Genomic DNA, 21,209 nt, shown 5'->3' with positions numbered 1-21,209 from the left:
GCTCTAAACGTATCTTCTCCAGCTGTGAAGAAAATATGAGTTTTACACAGCTTTGCAAGGGTCTCTTGCAGTTGCACTCCTGAAAGGGGTGTACAAAACCCCGTATATCAATCAGCCTAAGGACACACTGCCCTTCTGACATCCAGTGAAACTAGTTTTGTCCTTTACTCTTAAAAGGAGCAAAAGCTTCTTTGTTTCACAGTGTGGAATAAGTAGCACATGGATTCCAGTGTTAAAAACTCTATGACAAATGATGAAAAGCCCCCATCATTCACAGGAGTGGGGTCACTAAAATGTTAGCGTTGGCGTCACTCACAGTCCACCCCTGAGGTATCCTGTGGCACAATTAGAATCTCTCTTTCTCCCATGTCCCTATCTCCGTCTCCATCTGTGCAGCCTGTCTCTCCCACTCCACAGCTGTGTCTTAATATTTCCTCTCTCTCCTTGAAATCATAATCCTCCATCTCTCCTCTCACTCAATCTCTATGCCTCCTTTGTTGAGATACTATCCTTCCCCAACCCGCTGGGCCTCCCTCCTGCTTGTACACCCATCTTCCCAAATTTCAGAGCTGTCTCTCTGTCTCATCCATGAATGCTACTTTCTGGAGACAAATCCATGAAAGGAAGAACAACTTAAAAAGCCACTCCCCTTGAGGTATTTCCTCCCAACCTCGAAACGGAAAGGCCTAACTCAGGGATAGGCAACCTATGGCACTCGTGCCGAAGGTGGCACGCGAGCTGATTTTCAGTAGCACTCACACTGCCTGGGTCCTGGCCACCAGTCCTGGGGGCTCCACTGCTGACCTGGGGTACCGGCTGCCGGCCCCCTGCCAGCTGGGGTTCCATCCGCTGGCCTCACTCAGCCTGCTGCCAGCCCCGGGTCCCAGCCACCAGTCCTGGCGGCTCTGCTGCCAGCCTGGGGTCCTGGCTGCCGGCCCGGGGCTCTGCAGCCACCCCCAGCTGTGGCCCACTGGCCCCAGCCTGGGGCAGTGAGGGGTGCAGACAGGAGCAAGAGGGGGCACAGCTCAGCACCCCCACCTTAACAATTGTTCCAGCGCCACTGTACTGGGATATTTTTAAGTCCTGATTTGCTGCTTACATCACTCTCACGCCACGTGGAACAGCACCCTGCGTTTGGCGCTGAGATTAGAATGTACATGCAAGAACTGGAATCCCAATCTTCGGACAGATTTCAAGGTTTCCAGCAATTTGGCCCAATGCTTTCTTTTCTAAGTAAACCCGAACTGTTCAATGAAAGCGACTTGGATTTGTCTGTATTTCAGTGGATGGGTGTTGAAGATTTTGAAATGCAGCTTATTCAGTTAAAAAGCTCAGACTTGTGGGCATCAAAGTTTGGAGATCTGCGGAGTGCACTTGAAGCTACCAAGAGAGATCCTGGGGCCTCTATTCTGACCTGCTGGACGTCCCTGCCAGTGAAATTTAACTGTTTGAAGAAAATTGCGTTTGCAATGCTTTCAGCATTTGGATCTACATACCTGTGTGAATAGGTATTTTCACACGTGAAATCTGTCTTCTGTCCCTCTCGGAGCCGGTTAACAACTGATCACTCAGAAGCTTGTGTGCAGCTTAAAGTATCCAAATACGTGCCAGACATTGGGAAACTCAGCAAGGAAAAGCAAGGACAAGGATCACACTAAACTGATGAGATCTGCATTTTAATTTAATTTCAAATGAAGCTTCTTAAACATTTTAAAAACCTTATTTACTTTACATACAACAATAGCTTAGTTATATATTATAGACTTATAGAAAGATACCTTCTAAAAACATTAAAATGTATTACTGGCATGCGAAACCTTGAATTAGAGTGAATAAATGAAGACTCGGCACACCACTTCTGAAAAGTTGCCGACCCCTGGCCTAACTCCTTAATTTAATAGCTGATCAAAATCCAAAAATCAGATACAGGTCCCGCCTACCCCAAATTTGGGGTCAGGATTCTAATTGAATTCTAGTATTTTCTTGTGCCCCAGTTCCATATGTTTCACCAGGCTCTGCCCTCTTGTAGTTTTGTGGCAAAGCAAAGGGTTCACAGATAAAATTTTCGACATAAAAAGAACTAAATATGTCCTGGTGCTACCTCAAATAATCTTCAGAATTACTATCTTACTTTTCAGTAGATCTATTCACCTGGAGGATCCCAATTAAAAACTTTATGTACACAAGTGTCAAGCTACTGACTTCAACCATCACTGACTGGCATGCCCTTGTGGGATGGAACTATGAATAGCACACCACGACAGTACACAACAGTGGCACCCACAGCCGTAGGCATATTATGTACAACTGGCAGTGAAGAGGACCAGCAACGCTGGCCATCTGCTGCCCACTCAGGTTTGACCTTATGTTCCTTTCACCCTGGGTGGGGGGGGTCAAACCTGAGTGGCACTGTGACCCCAGTGCAGCAGGTCATCATGCCACTCACTCAATTGTGGCCCTGCAACCCCTTTGTCATGACAGTGGGCCAGTGGGGCCAAACTTGGGTGGCCATTGCTGCTCCTTCTTGCCACTGCTGTAGGTCTGGCTCCTGCAGCAAGGCTCTCCCCAGAGGCCTGCCTGGTCTCATCCCTCTTCCAGCTGCCAGGTCCCCTCTCAGGGATGGGAAGTGAAACTGCAGCTGCATGGGCTGAGCTGGAAGGCAGGGGCTGGGCATACCATAGACTCAGTGGGCAAAGTGCTGGGGCCGGCGGCTGCAGTGGGGATGGCTCCACAGGGACTGACAGTGCGTACCATGGGAAAAATTTCAGGGGGGGACCCTGCTACTCAACAGTGTAGGGCAGAAAACAAAGAAGGGTGTAGTAGCTAAATGAAATTATACAGCCGATGTACAATTAAGGTAGGGAGAGCATATATCCCAAATATTTCAATGTGTAATTTTACTCTTTGTGCCATAAAAAAGAAAACACTGACGTTTTGAACAAATTCTGAAATTTGCACAATGGTAGGGAACATCCAGGCATTTACATGAGTTCATCTAAGTCACACCCAGCCAAACCCAAGGGGGCCTGTGCAAGCTCAGCTCCCTTGAAATATGAGTGTCATCAAGCTATTTCCTAGTGAGTCCTGATGACCGCAGAGAAAAAAGGGGAGAAGGGAGTAGCAGAAATAGAAGCCAGAGAGAATGATGTTAATACTTATAAAAGGGGTATCATATTTAGTTTATCATCATCTCTACTCAGAGCCTTTAGTCCCATTTCCCCATAAGGTCTCTTATCTCTTAGGAAAGTCCAAAGTTTTCTAAAGAGGATTTGGTTTCCCACTCTTCCCAGACTTGTACTTTTTTCCCAGGGTGTTTGCCTCTCCTTCTGACCCTTCTCTGGAGCTCTTTCAGCCTCAGTCTCTCAAACACTCACTCACACACACACTCCCAGCAGCCTCTGAGCGAATTGGAATCAGCTGCTTGGGGATTTGTTTCCTCCCTGCACATGTCAGTTCACTCTGTCACAATAAGACCCAATGTGTCTAAAGTTAGACACCCAAAAACAAAGGCACCGAAAATAACAGACCACTTTGGAAGATGTGTCCCTATGTGAATTGTCCAAGGACACACAGAGTCAGTAGAAAAGGCAGGGATTAGATCTCAGGAGTTCCTAACTCTCAGGCCGGAACTCAGTTCATTCAGTCATGCTGCCTGTCTGAGTGGTATTTTGTATTAATATTTAAACTGAATTTTCAACACTTCACTGACCAGAAACAGTACAGCACAGCCAGCAGCACTATATTCCGTCAAATGTGTCTCACCATGGACTTTAAGGCCAAACAGGACCATCATGATCATCTAGTCTGACCTGGAGAGGGCTGGAGAAATCTTTCTAAAAGCAGACAGTGAGCCCATGACCTATCTGGTGAGCTGTCAACAATGGTGCCAATTAGTATAATTTTTACTGTATTTGTTGTTTTATTTTATGTTTTTAAAAATGGGGCTGAACCAAACTCCTGATCCAGATCCTTGTTTGGCTCTGAATTCCAACCAATTTCTATAACAGCCTTATCTGAATACTGGCTCTGAACAGCTCCACATTTGTGAATGTTCATGTTCAGATCTGGATTTCTAATCCACACACCTGAAAGTTGTGTTTAGACCTACTGTACAGTATGAAATTCAATTCTAGGTTTCTAACATCAGCACAGGGGCTTTGGTTCAGACCTTGTAGTGTCCTTCAAAACAGACCAGAGAATAGAAGACTTGACCATAATGAATAAAAAGGGGATTCTTTATTGAAGCTGCTAGATTCAGATGGACTTTGTAGCTCCTGTGTTTAGCTAGTCAAGAAGCTGGGGAGCCAGAAAAAATGACAGGGTCAATCTGAATCCTGCAGCCTCAGTAAAGAATCTCCAGTTTATTCATACAGCTGAGCCATGGGCTGCCTAGATTATGTCTGGAAAGGTTAAACTGTTTAGTTACTTTTGTTCAAAGACTATGTGTGCAACTTTTGTAAAGGACCACTCAGTGCACAAGAAAGTACTGCTCTACTCACTACATCTACAGTTCTGCAGACTAGGAGGGAAGTGCTGCTCTATTCAATTGCATAACAAAGGAGGGGTGGTGGGGAGGAAACATCCCCTAAGGAAACAGGAAGATAAGGAAGAGGTGGAAAATGGCCCCTACCCATAAAACGCTGAATAACCCGGTTAACCCCCTGATGACCACTTTGCTACACAAACACTGGATCTCTCTAAGTCCTGGTCTAGACTGAGCAATCAGGGAAGACACTGATGGCAACAGCACAGACCCAGCTCAAACATTTATGTGGTATGGATACTTGTCCACTAGAAACTAGACTGAAACCAAACTTCATTTACCTAGGGCACCAACTATCAGATGACATAGACTTTCAGTCAACACCAGAGTTGGATTCAACGCCATGACGTACTCTCAGGTGAAAGACTCTGTATCTCATTACCAGCTCCCTGAGTTCCCCCTAGTTAAATTTTATTTAAATTGGGTTGGCATTGTTTTTGTTCTAGCTGAGAAACTTTCCTAATATCTCACTGTAAGTGGTGAAAGTCTCTGTAAGCGGGTCATTTTCCTATCATATGTCATAGCTGCAGTCTCATCAATGGGAATATGTGGTATACGTCTCAAAATTCACATGCGGTAACTTTGCTATTCAGTTCCGAGACACGCAGCCGCATATCTGAAGTCCTTTCAATAAATTTCTCAACTTGAACCTGGAAGACCTAAAAAATAAATCTGGAAGGGTCACTTTTATATCTGCTGCTCTGCACCATTCACTTTCCAAAAATAAGGCAAGTGCTTATATGTTTCATTTTCAGGGCCTTATTTCTCTCCTGGCTGAACTTGGTGATCCCAGAGTAATCACAGCAGATTGCTATATTTGTTACAGAGAAACTTACACTGAAATGTGCAATCTGATTTCAACAGGCTCCTTTTGGATTAGAACCATATTTCATTTTTCAAATAAAGTGAGTCTGCCGTGTCATTGTACTGCCAGCTCCGGTGAAAAGACAGGATACAGTTCTGTTTTTTATGAGATATTTTTAACGACTGTTTCATTTATGGAAGCAATTTTCCTGGTCTAGGAGGATATCTGGAGTAAGAGATGTACTGGGATATCCAGAGTCTGAGATTGTTTTGGCAGTGACTCAGAGGGGGGTGGAGTTGGAGAGGGGAGACAAGGAAGTTCACAGTAGTCAGGATCAAAGCAAGCAAATTGGGGGCAAAAATCATCCAGTTGTATGCTCCCAGATGCTACCCAAGGTTTAGAGTGTGACCCACACTCTGATGTCCATATATTGTGGCAGCTGTATTACTGAGATGGGAGAGTGGTGAACTCGGTATTGTGTGTAGAACTGGTGTACATATATGGAGTGAATTAAGGAATTAGTGGTTGAAGGATTCCTGTTAAACAAGAGGAGCAACGAAGTTCCATAACAATGACCTGGTTAAAGAGAAAGAGCTTGTGATTCCCAAAGGGAGGATTAGAGTTGTCAATACACAGCTCCCAGACAGTACACAGAAGCTCTTACGTCACACCACATGCCATTGCATTTCACACTAGCATGTCAACCTGTTTCTTAGTATTTAGTCTCTTCTCTCTTCCCCACTGGCTACAGCTTTCACAGCCTTGTCTTGGGCATGAAAACAATTCCCTGTCCAATGGGAAACAGACATTTGAGATCAAATATGGAATTCATCCTCCTTTGGTGCGTTAAGGCCAGCTGTAAGGCTTGTGCAAACATCCCCATCCCTAAGTCTTAACTGGAGAGCTATTAAGGGGTAACATCCTTAGATGGCTGCTGACAAGGATGTGGGAAACTGAAGAAATAAGGTATGTCAGCAAACATTTATTGTCTCTTGCAGAATGATGAGAATGTTTGCCCTATGGCACTGGCATGGCCCTGACTAGATGGAATTAAGAAGGAACACTGTTAGTTTTCAGTATTTTTTTGGTCAATTGGTGTCTTGTTAAAGGTGCTGGATTTACAAGGGCAGAGAGTGCAGTCCTTTTCTGTTGACTTCAATGGATTGTAAGCATATGCTTAAAGTTAAGCACAACATTTAAGTGCCTTGCTTTACAAGCATGGTCTTAAGTATGTGCCTGAGGGCTTTGCTGAATCAGGGCAAGAAGGAGCTGTCCCTTCAAGGACAAGAGACCATTTATCCGTTTGTATGTTTTCTTGTACCATACCCATCACCATGATATCTCTGCAATGCCGAGGTCTTGTTATAATGCCTAAGTTTTCAAAAGTAACTCGTGCTTCTGTTTGAGGGCTCCCACCTTCAAGCACCTTAAAGATGCCTGATTTTCAGAAGTACTAGGGGCATCTCACCTCTGAAAAACAGGTCCCTTTAAGCTAGCTGAGGTTGAACACCCAAAAATCACAAGAGCTTTTGGAAAATTAAGGCCATGGAATCTAAAGTCACCTGGTCCATATGCTTTACTCCAACACAGAGCTGTTGCAGAGGTTACAGGTTAATCAGAGTAAGGGAAATGTTTACTGTGCCTTTAAATGGCTTCGAGAGATTGCTGTGTTTGAAGCAGCCCATCTGTAAGCATTTCCTGATGACTCTAAGAATGTATTAATGAACTAGCAGGAGTGCTGAGACTTCAGTGTACTACCAGGACAGGACATTACTTGACTAATGATATATCGGCAACAAATGTGCATGATCTTAAAGTGCTGACTTGAATAATAGTGGCCCCAGGATAAGATACACAGCTTATAGCCCTGATTTTGCTGTCATTTCAGTTGGTGCAAATGAGGAGTTAATCCACTGAAATCATCTGATTACACAATGTAAATGTATGAGTAAAAAAAAGGAGAATCAGACCATTAAATCGCATTCCCTAGACATGTTGGTCTACAAATGAGCAAGGGAATGAAGAGAGTGTTCTGCTGTTACCCCTAGGTCATTACAGAGTAATTTTAGAGCTCATTTCCTAGGTGGGAAAGGGAAAAAAAATGAGTAACAGATGGGTTTGGCCTCTGGAAGAGAAAGAATGAATACCAAGTATCAGAGGGGTAGCCGTGTTAGTCTTTAAGGTGCCACTGGACTCCTCGTTGTTTTTGTGGAGACAGACTAACAGATTTATTTGGGCATAAGCTTTTGTGGATAAAAAACCCACTTCTTCCATGCATCTGAAGAAGTGGGTTTTTTACCCACAAAAGTGTATACCCAAATAAATCTGTTAGTCTTTAAGGTGCCACCGGACTGAAAGAATGACTGATGCATCATCTACATATAAGAGTTTCATTGGGAGTTGTACCAAAGCAACTGACCACCAGTGGCTGCAATCAGGACAAATCCCAGTGTACACCAGGCCTTAGAGAAGGGTACAGTGAGCTGTTGTTTCTCAAGTCACTGGGAATCTTTAACTGAAAATCTAGTGCTCAGTAGGAAGTAAAGTAAAGCGGCTTTACTATTTCCAGCATTGCCAGCGGGCTAGCTAGAACAAACTACAAAGTGTTGTGCAACAGCATGTACTGGATTCTTCTGGGCCTGTCGCTCCTTCAGTTGTTCCTAAATCCTGCTCTGGAACGTGAACCTTTCCAGCACAATATGCGTCCCGGTATGATGCCTGATACCTTCAATACCACCAAGAAAGTTGTTCCCATTCCCAAGTCACACATACAATGTCACATTATTGGGGTTTTTGTTTGTTTGTTTTGTTTTGTTTTTTTGGTCTTTGGTTGATTTTTATTTTTCAATAAAACAATACTACAAAACATGGGAAACAGCTGCATTAAATATAGATCTGCAGTTACTTTGCCAACTTTTAACCTGCTGTATTTACAGAGTTTTCTCACAACCTCCACATAAATATTGATCAGAAGGGACCCAATGGATAGTCACCACCAGCCAGGTCACTGAAGGGCAGAACCTGCCTCCCCTGGCATGTTTCATAAGGAATGGCAATCTGAAAGAGCACGAGATGCAGACTTCAGCTGCATTCTGTGCTAGCTAGAGCCAGCATGGCTGTGTCTCTATCTATTCCCTGCAATCCCTGTGGTAGGTCTCATCTTTGCCCTGTTTCTGCTATCTTTAAAGAAGGACAAGGATGCTGTGGTGGGATGGGGCATGCACTGACCTTTCAGAGCTGATGAGATTTTACAAACCATCCCAGTCCCACCCCTGAGCCCTGGTATCTTTAGAAAGGATCCTTTTTCACTGTGCATTATATCAAGCCAATTTCCATGGTTTTACGTCACTCCAGTTTTATTGAGCTTTTAGACATGGTATTAATTTACTGCCATTTATATTGAGCCTTTGGACAGTTCTGACAGTTAACGTATTTCCTTCCCTGCCTAAAAGCTGCATCCTGTGGCATTTGCTAATATCAGGGAGTGGAGAGTAACCAAAGTATTAACCTGTAACCTTCCAATCAGAGACCTCCATCTGCATATTATAAATGCTCTGATAGCTTTTCATTTACTAGGTCAGAGATGCACTTCATCTCCAGGAAGCTGTCCTGTCCTCTGACAAAGATCTGGACACGTGACTCGTTCTGAGTGCTATTCCTCCCACTCACAAGCACCTGTCCAGCCTTTTAAAATAAAGTTTCATAATTTCATGTCCAGCACAGGACAAGATTAAAATTTAGGTTGGGATTACTGAGCTTCTGGTTTCCTACAATCTAGAGATGGGGTGGACGTGAACTTAATAAACAGAGATGGGGTGGATTTGAACTACTTGTTGATACCGCATGGCATCAAAGAAAAAAACCTTCTACTCCCATGTTCAACACATAGTTGGATTGTGATTACAACTGCAGCCAACTATTGGGCAGAGATTGTAACCTGAAAACTCACTATAAATTAGCACCAGCCTTAAATTAAAGAAAATAAAAATCACCTGCCATCCTCCTCCCACTCCATGTAGGATTACCGCAAAGATCAAAACTCAAGTTCCTGCTAAGAATTACACCACCAACCACCGGGGGAAATTGAAAATGGTCTTTACATAGTAGCCACTGGCCCAGCTGAAACCTCCTCAGGGACACCAAGTAAGAGCCAATGCTTGATCATCAGTAGAGCTGAGAAGGGAAAGGATGGCAGAGGCGTATGAACAGGGAACCAGAACAAAAGGAGAATTCTAAATGTATTTTTATTTTCCCCTTCTCTGAGAATCAGAGGTTGAGAGAGCAATGAAGAGTTGGATTAAGCTGCAAAGAGCCCAGTGTAAGGGCTTTTTACACGTGCACTGGAGAGAGCGAAAGAAGAAGAGAGGCAGAGAGTGGGTTGAATCACAAATGGGTATTTCAAAGTGTTTCTTTTTCCTCCTGATTTGTTGTGCCTCATCCTTATATCACTGGTCAGTGCAGAGAAAGAGTTGGGGGGTTTTTGTGAGCACTGAAGGGAATTATCACAACTCCTCATTCCTTTTCTTCTCCTGGAGGTTCCTTACTCGCAGAGCCAAACCTCACTAATATGCATTTGGCTAAACTATACTATACATAATCCACACCAAAAAAAATATGACTGTCTCTCCACTCATCTTAACAAAGATTTGGTAGCAATGACACTGTTATAGTGAAGCACCAGATCATTACCAGCACCATTTTTGCAAAATATACACCAAACACCAACTAAAACATAATTATTATCTTAACTAAGTAAAGACAAAGTAAATGAATGAATAAGTAAGGCTCTACTACACTCTGCTTTGTGATCTCTTAAGACATTAAGGGAAAGCAAAGAACTTCTGTGAAACTAAAACATTCAGTCCCTGAGGGGGTTCTTTTGTCTTTGTGCATATGACCTACAAGTCAATGAAAATAGCATGGATTTGGTGTGGTCATCAGTGAGATCTCAAGAACTCAGAAGTCTTAAAGGAACTTTGGTGGGTTTGAATGAAGAGGTTCATCTTGTATTCCATAGATGAAATTCTCGCCTGTCTGAAATCCAGTCCCATGCCTGTGCATAACTTTAAAATAGCGCTTAAATGGGATTTCTGGAAGACAATCATCCTTGAACTCTAAGGGATCGCTGACTGCTACGACTAAATGGGATTTAAGAAAATGATTAGAGCTGATCAAAATATGCTGTTTCATTGCAGCCACAACATTTCGATTTTGACAAATTTTTCAATAGGAAGGTTTTTCTGGGCTTCAGGATTTTCTCGTCACTTCTGACCAGAGAGAGACCCAAAGGAAAAACCTGACCTTTTCAACTGGAAAACAATGTTTTGACACAATTCTGAAATGTTGCCAAAAATGTTTGTAAGGCTTTGTTTTCATTGTAATGTGGACCAAAAATACATTTTGAAACTACACAAGTTGTTGCAAAATGAAAATGTTTTCCTCTGGCCAGGTCTAAGAGTGGCCACGCAATCCTGTTTTACTGAGCCTGTTCCAGTTTTTTAGATGAATCCTGGTGTCCAGGGAGTTTCTTTCAGGACATCTGATGTGTTGCAGTTTATCATTTAATCCATCAAAATATTTGTTTTTTTATAACTACAAAATGGTTGTTCCCGACGTAGTGCTATGCCTAGTAGAATTTGCTTTATGTTTACTAGGAAGAAACATTGCAGTGGATGGAGTGTTCCATTTGCTAAACACTATTTGGAGTGAAGAGAAAGGAAAAGTGAAGTCAACTGAGTACATTATTATTTAGACAATAATATACTCAGCTCTAATACAGGCCAGTCACATCCCTCTTTATTTTCTGTGCTATCTGCATCGTTTTACTATCTGCTGCAGTATTTTCAAAAACCACTGCCATACATTATTCCTACATCTCTACTAACATGGATCATTGATTGAATCAAGACTGACTGTGGACAGCTGTTGTCTGGGAAACTACACTTGAAGCAAGTGAGTAGTGATGGACTTCCTAGCCTCACACTGACAGTTTGGCCACTTGGTCAGAGATTTCATTTCACAACATCACAATCTACCAATATTTCCTCACAATTTTTCCTGCCTGGTTTCTGTATTCTACGCCATCGCCTCAGCCCCCTGCGGTAGTTGGTTAGTTTAGAAAAAAATCAGCTGAGATCTATAATGGCTATTGGAAACCACAAAAGAAAACCATTTAAAGGCCACGATCGCTGGTTCTACAGAGCTGATACAGAGCGGATAACACAAAACAATAATGTGACAGAATTGTATAAGTTAGGGATAGATAAGTTAGATCATCAGGCCCATATTGCTACTAAGCCATGGTCCTGTGTAGGCTGCCAGTTACTAAGGCTTGGCACAATATGATGTAATATACAAATCAGTGCAGTGCACCACACTGCACCATCTGAGACCATTGAACTTCCATAAACACTTTGCTTTCATAGATTCATAGATATTTAGGTCAGAAGGGACCATTATGATCATCTAGTCTGACCTCCTGCACAACGCAGGCCACAGAATTTCACCCACCACTCCTACAAAAAAACCTCACACCTATATCTGTGCTACTGAAATCCTCAAATCGTAGTTTAAAGACTTCAAGGAGCAGAGAATCCTCCAGCAAGTGACCCGTGCCCCATGCTACAGAGGAAGGCGAAAAACATCCAGGGCCTCTTCCAATCTGCCCTGGAGGAAAATTCCTTCCCGACCCCAAATACGGCGATCAGCTAAACCCTGAGCACATGGGCCAGATTCATCAGCCAGATACTGCAGAAAATTCTTTCCTGGTAACTCGGATCTCACCCCATCTACTAGCCCATCACAGGCCATTGGGCCTATTTACCATAAATATTTAATTACCAAAACCATGTTATCCCATCATACCATCTCCTCCATAAACTTATCGAGTTTAATCTTAAAGCCAGATAGATCTTTTGCCCCCACTGCTTCCCTTGGAAGGCTATTCCAAAACTTCACTCCTCTGATGGTTGAAAACCTTCGTCTAATTTCTAGTCTAAATTTCCTAGTGGCCAGTTTATATCCATTTGTTCTTGGGTCCACATTGGTACTGAGCTTAAATAATTCCTCTCCCTCTCTGGTATTTATCCCTCTGATATATTTATAGAAAACAATCATATGGTTGTCTTGATTAACAGCCCACCAGAGATGCATCTGTTGTCAGTATGAAAGTTGGAGGTGATTGAGTGAAGGGAACCACTGCACAGACATTCTGCGGATCTTTCCAGTATTTGAGAGAATTTTTGACTGTCAAGGACATCAACAGCAGTTTGCTCCATCTGTCCGTATTTGGTGCGTAAACCGTTTTGAGACATGCTCGAAGGCAATGCATGTTGAGTCTTGTATGACTTATTACAAAGGTGCTTGCAGCCATATGTCCCAGTAGCTGAAGGCAATTTCTGGCTGAGGTCTGGGGGCTGGCCTGGATTGTGTAGATTAAGTTAGTTAAGGTGTTGAACCTGCGTAAGGGGAGGAAGACATTGGCCTTTACTGCATCTAAATAGGCACCTATGAATTCTAGATGTACTGGCAGTAGTCAATTCATTTAGTTGCAGTCCCAGCCACATGAATACAGCCATAGTTTTTTTGCATGGCTGACAGGGCGTCAAAGCATAGTGACTTGAGTAGACAGTCATCTAGATATGGAAATATAATTCCTAGTTTGCAAGATGAGCTGCTACCACAAAAGGATCTTCAAGAACACTCTGGGTGCAGATGATAGGCCAGATGGAAGTACCTTGTATTGAAAATGGTGAATCTTAGAAAACTCCTGTGGAATGGTTGGATCACGATAGGAAAATAAGCATTTTGTAGTGTGGATTTTGTAACAGTAGCCACTTCTCTTCCATTGGGACACACCATTTGCAGAGAGCCCTGCAGATCCTGGATCCTGTCAGCATCCCTCAAGAACTAGCCATCAGAAGGAACTGTCCTTGAAGATCAGCAAGGTATCAACGATAAATAACTGTCTGAAAAACTCAGTGACACAAGTGAATAACTGTCCCTTTCTCCTTCCTCTTTCATATCTAGATTGCTTGCAGCTGCAGCACTTAACTGGAATTGCATTAGGACCGATATGAATTGGGAGAGGGTCAATGGGGTCACATCAGTGGAGTGTGAGATCAGAATCAGACCAGAGAATATTATGAGTATATCAAGATTGAGCTCCAATTATCCACTAGACAGCTGTGCAGAAAAGGGAAAAAATATGATAGCAACCCCAAACTGTGTGTGCTGTTCAAATGCAAAAGGCTGTTTTGGGAAAGGATTAAAAATAGTTCCCACTCGTCCCCCCACCCTTCTATCTTTGCAACACGTAGAGGAGAAACCTTCTAAAGATCTAACTGCTCTTATGCAGAGCTGAGCGCTAGTGTGCATTGCTGATCCAGTTATGGAATGTAACACATGCCTTGGGTGGATGACAAGGGGATCCAACACAGAGAAAGTTCCATGGCTGTTTCTTTTTCTTTGTATTACATCTCTCCTTATGGGGCTTTCCCTTCCTTTGCTCGATGCCCTATATTCCCCCAGTTGTAATTCACCCATTGTCTTCAAGGAAGGCTCCTTGTCAAGCCATATTAAAAAGTACAGAAGAAAAATAAATATCTCCCTCTTCAGATGTTTTCCTTTCCTAAGCTCTCACAGTTCCAGCTGTAACATGTAGTTTCCCAGTGGAAGTATCATAGTGGCAGGTAGTCCATATCTCCGATGGGATGAGGTCAATCCTACAAATGCTGCTTTTGATGACAGTACTTTCAGCAGTGGCATCAGAAAAAACTGTATGCAGAAGGATTGGCAGGTAGTAAACATGGATTGGCAGATCCACTGAGCTGTAATTTTTGGCCCATCTCTAAACTAAAGTAGGAAGAAACAGAGTTCAAGGGGAATTGCCTCCAATCTAAGACATAACAGGTAACATCAGTTGGTGCTAAATTATAGTGTAACATGTCAGCATGTATACATCTTTATATATGACAACTACATGATACCAAATGATTTATTATGATTCGTGCCAATACAATGTAGATGAAATTTTTTTTGAATGGTGAGACAAAATAGCAGCAGATTTGCAGCCACACAGTTTCACAATACTGATAGCTGTATGTTTTCGCTAGACTACTGCATAAAGACTAAAACAGTATATGGAAGCTATTAATATCTAATTAGAATCACTAGCAATGAAGAGAGTAAACAAAACCGCATGATTCTCTGCCAGAAGTGCAGCTAAAGCAGAATGGTAAGAGCTTCAGTTATATCTACCATTGAAGACCCAGTGCTTTTGTATATAGGCAGTTTGTCTAGTAGTTGGACCAGATATGTCCAGCAGATGCCATTCCAAGAATGACTACTCTCAGATCACAGGCATCTCCCCCCAAGCATCTCTTTCTTTCAGGATTTTATTTTTAACAGGGAAATACAGCAGGCTAAAAGCTACATGTTTTACATACCACAGTAAAAACAGGTACTGAGTTATATTTGCTAGAGTCACAGTAGTTTATGTATATTTGCTATTCACAGACTGCAGAATATTGCCAAATAACCTCACTGGTGGGGACTGACAACATGGAGATACATGCATTCATGTGAGACCTTAATCAATGATGTCTATACTGTATTAAGCACATTCATTTTTTTAAACACCTTCCAGTAAAGTTGATTCCTTTAAACTTTTAGTTAAAACTGCATTTTTTTTTTACAATTACTCACAAAATAACCTGTAAACAAGTTGACATTACACTTATGTACAAGTGAACCACATTGGAAAGTAGAAGAGGTAATTCAGTAGGTGCCACTTGATATACATCAATGTGCAACAGACTGACTCAGGCCCCGCAAAGTCATTAAGTGCTTGTATGAGGTCAGAAAATGTAATATGAGCAAGGCCCCGTATAGATCACAATATCACAGAAGTCACAAAAGAAACACAAAATCCTATGTTTGCTGTGGAAATATTGCATTAGATGCATTTACTCTATGGTTGTGTGTCTATGTGAAATCTAAAGAGTTGAGTTATATTTTTGGCTAGCTCAGTACCAATTGCTGACAAAAGGCCAAAATCCTCTTCTAACATTCCCTCCTATACTCCGGTTTCTCTACATGTGAGGGGCTCCCATTAATGATGTCAATGAGAGAGCCATGCGTGAACCAGAGCAGAGGTTTCTATGTGGAGCTGAGAGAAGAATTTTGCCCATTAAAGCAATTGGGCCTGATGCTTCACCCACTGACATCAATAGGAGTTCTGTTTCTGTTCTAAAGACCAGTACCTTTTTATTTGTTCCTTGCCATAGATTCAAATTCACAACATCATAATCATAAGCTGATTTTCATTAGCAATATCAATGCCAAAAAACGTAAAATATGTCTTTAATGATTTGAACAGTGCTTTCTTGTCCCTTTCCAATACTCCACATACAAAACCCCTTTGGGCATGAACAATCCATGATACCTGGCAATGTTTTGTACCATGATTTACATGGGGCCTTATACATAAGGTATGTGTAAAGTCAAGTCTACATGCATACACACAGCTGATGAAATGGGGTGTATGGAAGGGTAAGAAATGGGACTACCTTCTTTTGGTTTTTAGGGCAAAGAAGTGGTGGGATGAGAGGGGGGATCACTTGATTAATTTCTGGTCATTGCCAGTAGTGATCAGACTTGCTTTCATTTTCTACTTCAGCACAATTCTTTGCAAAGAAAAAGACCAAATGGACCCATCAGAACTGGAATGAAAGTACAAAACCTGCCCTCCACTGCCACACTACTATGAATCATTTACACGACACTGGGAAGTACTGCACTTACAGATAACTTAGGAAAAAAGTAACTGGGAGTTATGAAGATTTGTGTGCTCTTCCTTCCTCTCCCTTTTATGCTTTGAGTTCTACTTAACTTATCGAGAGGTATATCTCTGTGTTTGGATTTATGAAATGAAACACCTTCAGAAGGGACAAGATTATTTTTCAGATAGCCACCTTAGAAGCTGCAAGCCAAATCCACTTCTTGAGGAAGAGTACACAAATCCACAGAAGCCCACAGAGTTGCACCTACTTACACCAGTGGTGAATTTATCATTGGATGGCTCCCATACCCCAGGGGTACAACACATCATCATGGTTGTGAAAGTTAGGTGATGGCAGCTGCATAATATATTCAGAATACAGTCACTCCAAGGTGCACTTGTGCTATTTACAACAGAACTTTTTAAACTATGTCTTAAGCAAATCAGCAACTGTACCTAAAAGATCACAAAAGGGAACAAGTTAACCAAAGACTGGTTTTGCAATGCCTTCACAGAAGTAATAAGGCCTGTTCACCACATAATATGGGTGGATTTGTGCCACATTAAAGGTTAACAGCTTTCCTCTCACTCACTCTCAGACACAAACATTTTTATTACTAACAGAAGTTTTATTTGTTATTCAGGTCCCAATGAACTCAATGGAAGTTTTGAAATTGACTTCAAAGGAACTTGGATTTGGCCCTTATTATGTGTGGAAAATAACTCAAATATCCAGTTTGTTCCCCAAATATTTCAGAAAGGTAATTGCATTGCAATTTGACTTCAGATCCGTGATATAACTGACCACACATATTCTAACAAGGGGCATACATGGCTGGATAAAAATAAAATAAAAATGACTGAACTTATATTCTCAATCCAAACTCAAGCCTGATAACATTTTTAGAGCTCAAAATATTAGCTTTTGAGTTTTGTTATTTCAATTTCATTTTCACACTCTCTGTATTACCTGGCATCAACCAGAAACAGAAATAGCAAAAAAAAAAAACCGCATAATTTTCTGGTATTTCTCACTAAAGAAAAAAGTAATGGAAATATTACTAGAAAGGCTAGTCTCACAACATATCTGGTTCTATTTCTAGACCAAACCTGTATGTCTAAGAATCCAAAAGTTAGCGTGCTTAATCAAATGGAATTTACCAAGCTTAGCCCTTACCTAATAAGTATTTTCCACTGTATTTTACTTCCAAGTTGAAACCTGCTGCCATTAAAAATCACTGGGAGTTTTTGCCATTGAGTTTAACAGGAGTTGGATTGGACCTTATGCCTCTTGCAGCTATATGTATACATTTGTAAGCAGCTGATATGTTACCTTAAGTTGCAAATACAGAATGCTTTGTTTTTGCTGTCAGTATCTGGTGTCTGATCCTTTGTTCTAACCAGAAACGTTTTTTTTTTTTAACTAAGGAAGAAAGGAATGTACTGTTGGCAAATTTTAAACAAGTGCCTTTGTAAGGGAATTGCCTGGTGATTTCCACATTCACAATGGAAGAATATTCTGTTGCAAAGGCAAATTCCCAGGTCAAAGGTGCACAGTCAATCTGGGGATGCATTACAGAATCAGTTATTTTTAAGAGTGAAATCGAAATAGCCAACGGTCAGCTCCTCCTCTAAGGTATGCACATAAAGCTTCTATTGACATCAATGGGAGTTGTAGATGGGTATATGAGAGCACAAGTTAGCTCCGAATAATTGTTTCTAAAATAGGCTAATTTCTTAAGCCCAATTGGATAAACATGTAGGGACAATATTGCTGCTGCCGAAGTCAATAAGACTTTTGCCATTTGGCAGGCTTATTTCTAGTGGAAAGGATCGGTTCTTTGCACCCATGTAAATTATTGTGCATGGTGCAGGGCAACAGGATCTTCATGACTAGCCATGCACCTTAAATCCTCTGTGGGTTTTTTTACCTCTGTTTTTCTACTATCTTTTCTTCTTCCCTCTTTCAGTTTTCTCATTCACATACATAAGGATAGCTCGGACTACAGTCCTGACAATGGTTTGCTACCTCATTTTGGATAGCCAGGGGAAAACGCTTGAAAGGCCCACGTGAAATGAAAAGGCTCCTTAAATTTTGAGTAAGGATAACATTTCACTTCCATTATAGTTCTGACAGCTGCGACCGAGGTACAATTCTGCTACCCGCCTTCTGCAGGAATTACTCCTGCATCTTCTAACAGAGCGCTATGAGTAGTCCTGTGCCCTATAAATCTATGAGAACAAACTCCACAAAGTCCTGTGTGTGTGGGTGCATACACACACATACACACAGATCAAGTCTTCCAAAGTTTCTATATTACAGTTCTCAGAGAAGAAAAAAAAATAAGCCCCTTGTTACATCTCTAGGTACTGTCAGCTGCTTGTGTTTATTATGGGGCCAGGTAAAGTGTCTGCTGCTCGGTTCTAACCCATTGCTGCATGTAAATGAATGAAAAGGCCAGCACTGAGATCAGGCTGACAAGAAAAAAAAAAGAGTCTGTACAGTGAAGAGAGTTGATGTCCTAATGTAAGAATTGTGACTACGACTGTCACATTGAGTAACAGAAAAATTACCCAGTCTGGACAATGCCCATGACGGCTCCTAATCTGGGGGTATGTAATTTCCCCTCATTTCTTCTACTTTAGTGTTAAAGACAGGTGCCAGAGTGACACTTCTAGAGTCCAAAGTCTTCTCTCCACAGAATGTGTACATCAGAGGCAGAAGCAGTGTAAACTTCGCACATATCAACCCCTCCACCAATACCGCTAATAATTAAGTCTTGATTGTGGCTTTATTCTTCAGGCAGTAATGGGTAGGACAGCCCCACGCCACACCAGGAGAAGCACCAGACAGATAGGCAAATCTCTGCAGCTTTTCTGTGTGCACTGGAGGGGAAGCCAGGGAGGGAGGAAGGAGGAGTGCGGGTGGAAACAGTTTCCCTGGTGCACCAGCCTGCAGCTAGTGCCGGGGGGACAGCCAACATCCCACCCCTTTTGAACATCCTGTTTTCTGAGTAGAGAGAGTGAGCAAACAGCCCCTTCACTCTACAAAGCATAGGGTGTGCAGAGCCTACTATCATGGGAAATTCTTGCATAGCTATGCAAATTGGTGTGTGGCTTCTTGTGCACCACCCAGACCCTGAGCAGACAAGCAAGGGCCTCTGATAATCAACCCCCCATATAGAGACCAAATTCCTTCCTCAGAAACCCATGCACCTACAAGAAATTAACCCAGTACAAACAGCAAGATTGAGGATAACATGGAGGGATAGTTTATATGCCTAATAAACCCCATATTAACTCCCCACTATCCAAGCCCGGCCCATCGTCCCACTGAGCACTGCGTTTTTACATTGTACATGTTCCCCTTGTTGTTCGTCTATTCGTCTGCGTGTCTCTTATCTTGCAGGCAGGGACTATGCTCTCATCATTAGCACATCTTTCACCACATTATGGGTGCTCCTGCAAACAATTGACAATATAAGACTTGTTTTAGTAAAAGGGCCTAAGGGAGTTAGGCACTCATCATCGATTGAAAGTTGGCACCTAACTTCCTTAAGTCCCAGCCATAACTAATAATAATATGGAGGGAGCATCTTTAAGGGAAAAGTGTAGTTCCTTCCTATCTGGCCATTTTCTGTGACCTGACTCACAGAACCCAGTCAGTGCATGCTATTTCTTACTCTCCTTTCGGAAGCTGATATTCCCAGCAGAATGGTTTGTCTTTTCGAGTAAGTGCCTAATTTTAGAGGATTGCTGTGTCTAGGGTTCCTCTTGCATTGAGTAACAGGCTGTAAAAAAATGAAATATATGCGTTTGTTTCTGCACAGCACATACACTGTCATGCGGGAGCCGCGAGTTCCACATCAGCTTCCTAGCTCTGAGGCTAGAAAGGGATTGGGAAAACTCTTTGACACATACAGGCAGCAACAGGGACAAGTTTGAGTTTAGTCCTCTCTGGGCTGTTTCTAGGATACTTCCCATGCAGAGCTGTCCAACCTCCTTCCCAAGGCTGCACGTACCCCAAACAGAAGAATTTACTTAAGACACTTATGGGCAAAAAACATTTCACTGAGGGGCCAGATTCTCATTTTCACGAAGGCCTCGTACACCACTCCAGCACTGTAAACCAATCTCAAAGTGGGTGACTTTACATTGCCAAGGCTGCGCAAAGTTATGCCTACACATGGAGCTGGGAGGTGCAATGCCTAGCTTGCTCTCATTGAAACTAGCACATTAAATATAATCGTATCGTTGCAGCAGCTCGGGCTTACCACCAGGGTACAGACTCATGGGGTTTGTACTCAGGCTGACTAGCCTCTCCCACCACTCACCACTGTCCATGCTACCGGGACTACAGTACCGTAACTCCTCACTTAAAGTTGTCCTGGTTAACATTGTTGCGTTTTTAGGTTGCTGATCTATTAGAGAACATACTCATTTAAAGTTGTGCAATGTTCCGTTATAAGGTTGTTTGGCTCCCCTGCTCCACCCGCAGCTCCTGCCGGCAAGTGGGGTCGGGGCATGGGGGCTTGCCCCACTCCGCCCACCCGGCGCTCCTGCTCAGGAGTGGGATCGGGGCATGGGAGCTTACCCCACTCCGCCTGCCCGTCATTCCTGCCGGGGAGCAGGCAAGCCCCCGACCCCACTCCCCAGCAGGAGCTGTAGGCAGAGTAGGGGAGCCAAACAAGGCTCCGTGCCCCAACCCCACTACGCCCCTGCCTCAACCAAGCTTCATAATCATCATTGGTGAGTACAGTATTAAATTGTTTGTTTACAATTATTTAAAACTTATACTGCATATGTATATAATGTCTTTTGCCTGGTGAAAAAAAAATTCCCTGGAACCTAATCACACCCCCCATTTACATTAATTCTTATGGGGAAATTGGATTCGCTTAACATCGTTTTGCTTAAAGTAGCATTTTTCAGGAACAAAACTACAACGTTAAGCAAGGAGCATATTTAGCATGCTAGCTCGGAGAGAGCTAGCATTATGTCTACACAAGCTGGGATTCACCCCTCCAGCTTCAACTGTAACCATCCCTTCGAATCATGCCCAGGAAGTCTATACTGATGTT

Source organism: Lepidochelys olivacea, assembly GCF_965140295.1.
Source record: "Lepidochelys olivacea isolate rLepOli2 genome assembly, chromosome: 8".
Classification (NCBI taxonomy): domain Eukaryota; kingdom Metazoa; phylum Chordata; order Testudines; family Cheloniidae; genus Lepidochelys; species Lepidochelys olivacea.
The sequence above is the reverse complement of the archived record's forward strand: the minus strand, read 5'-3'. Positions refer to the sequence as shown.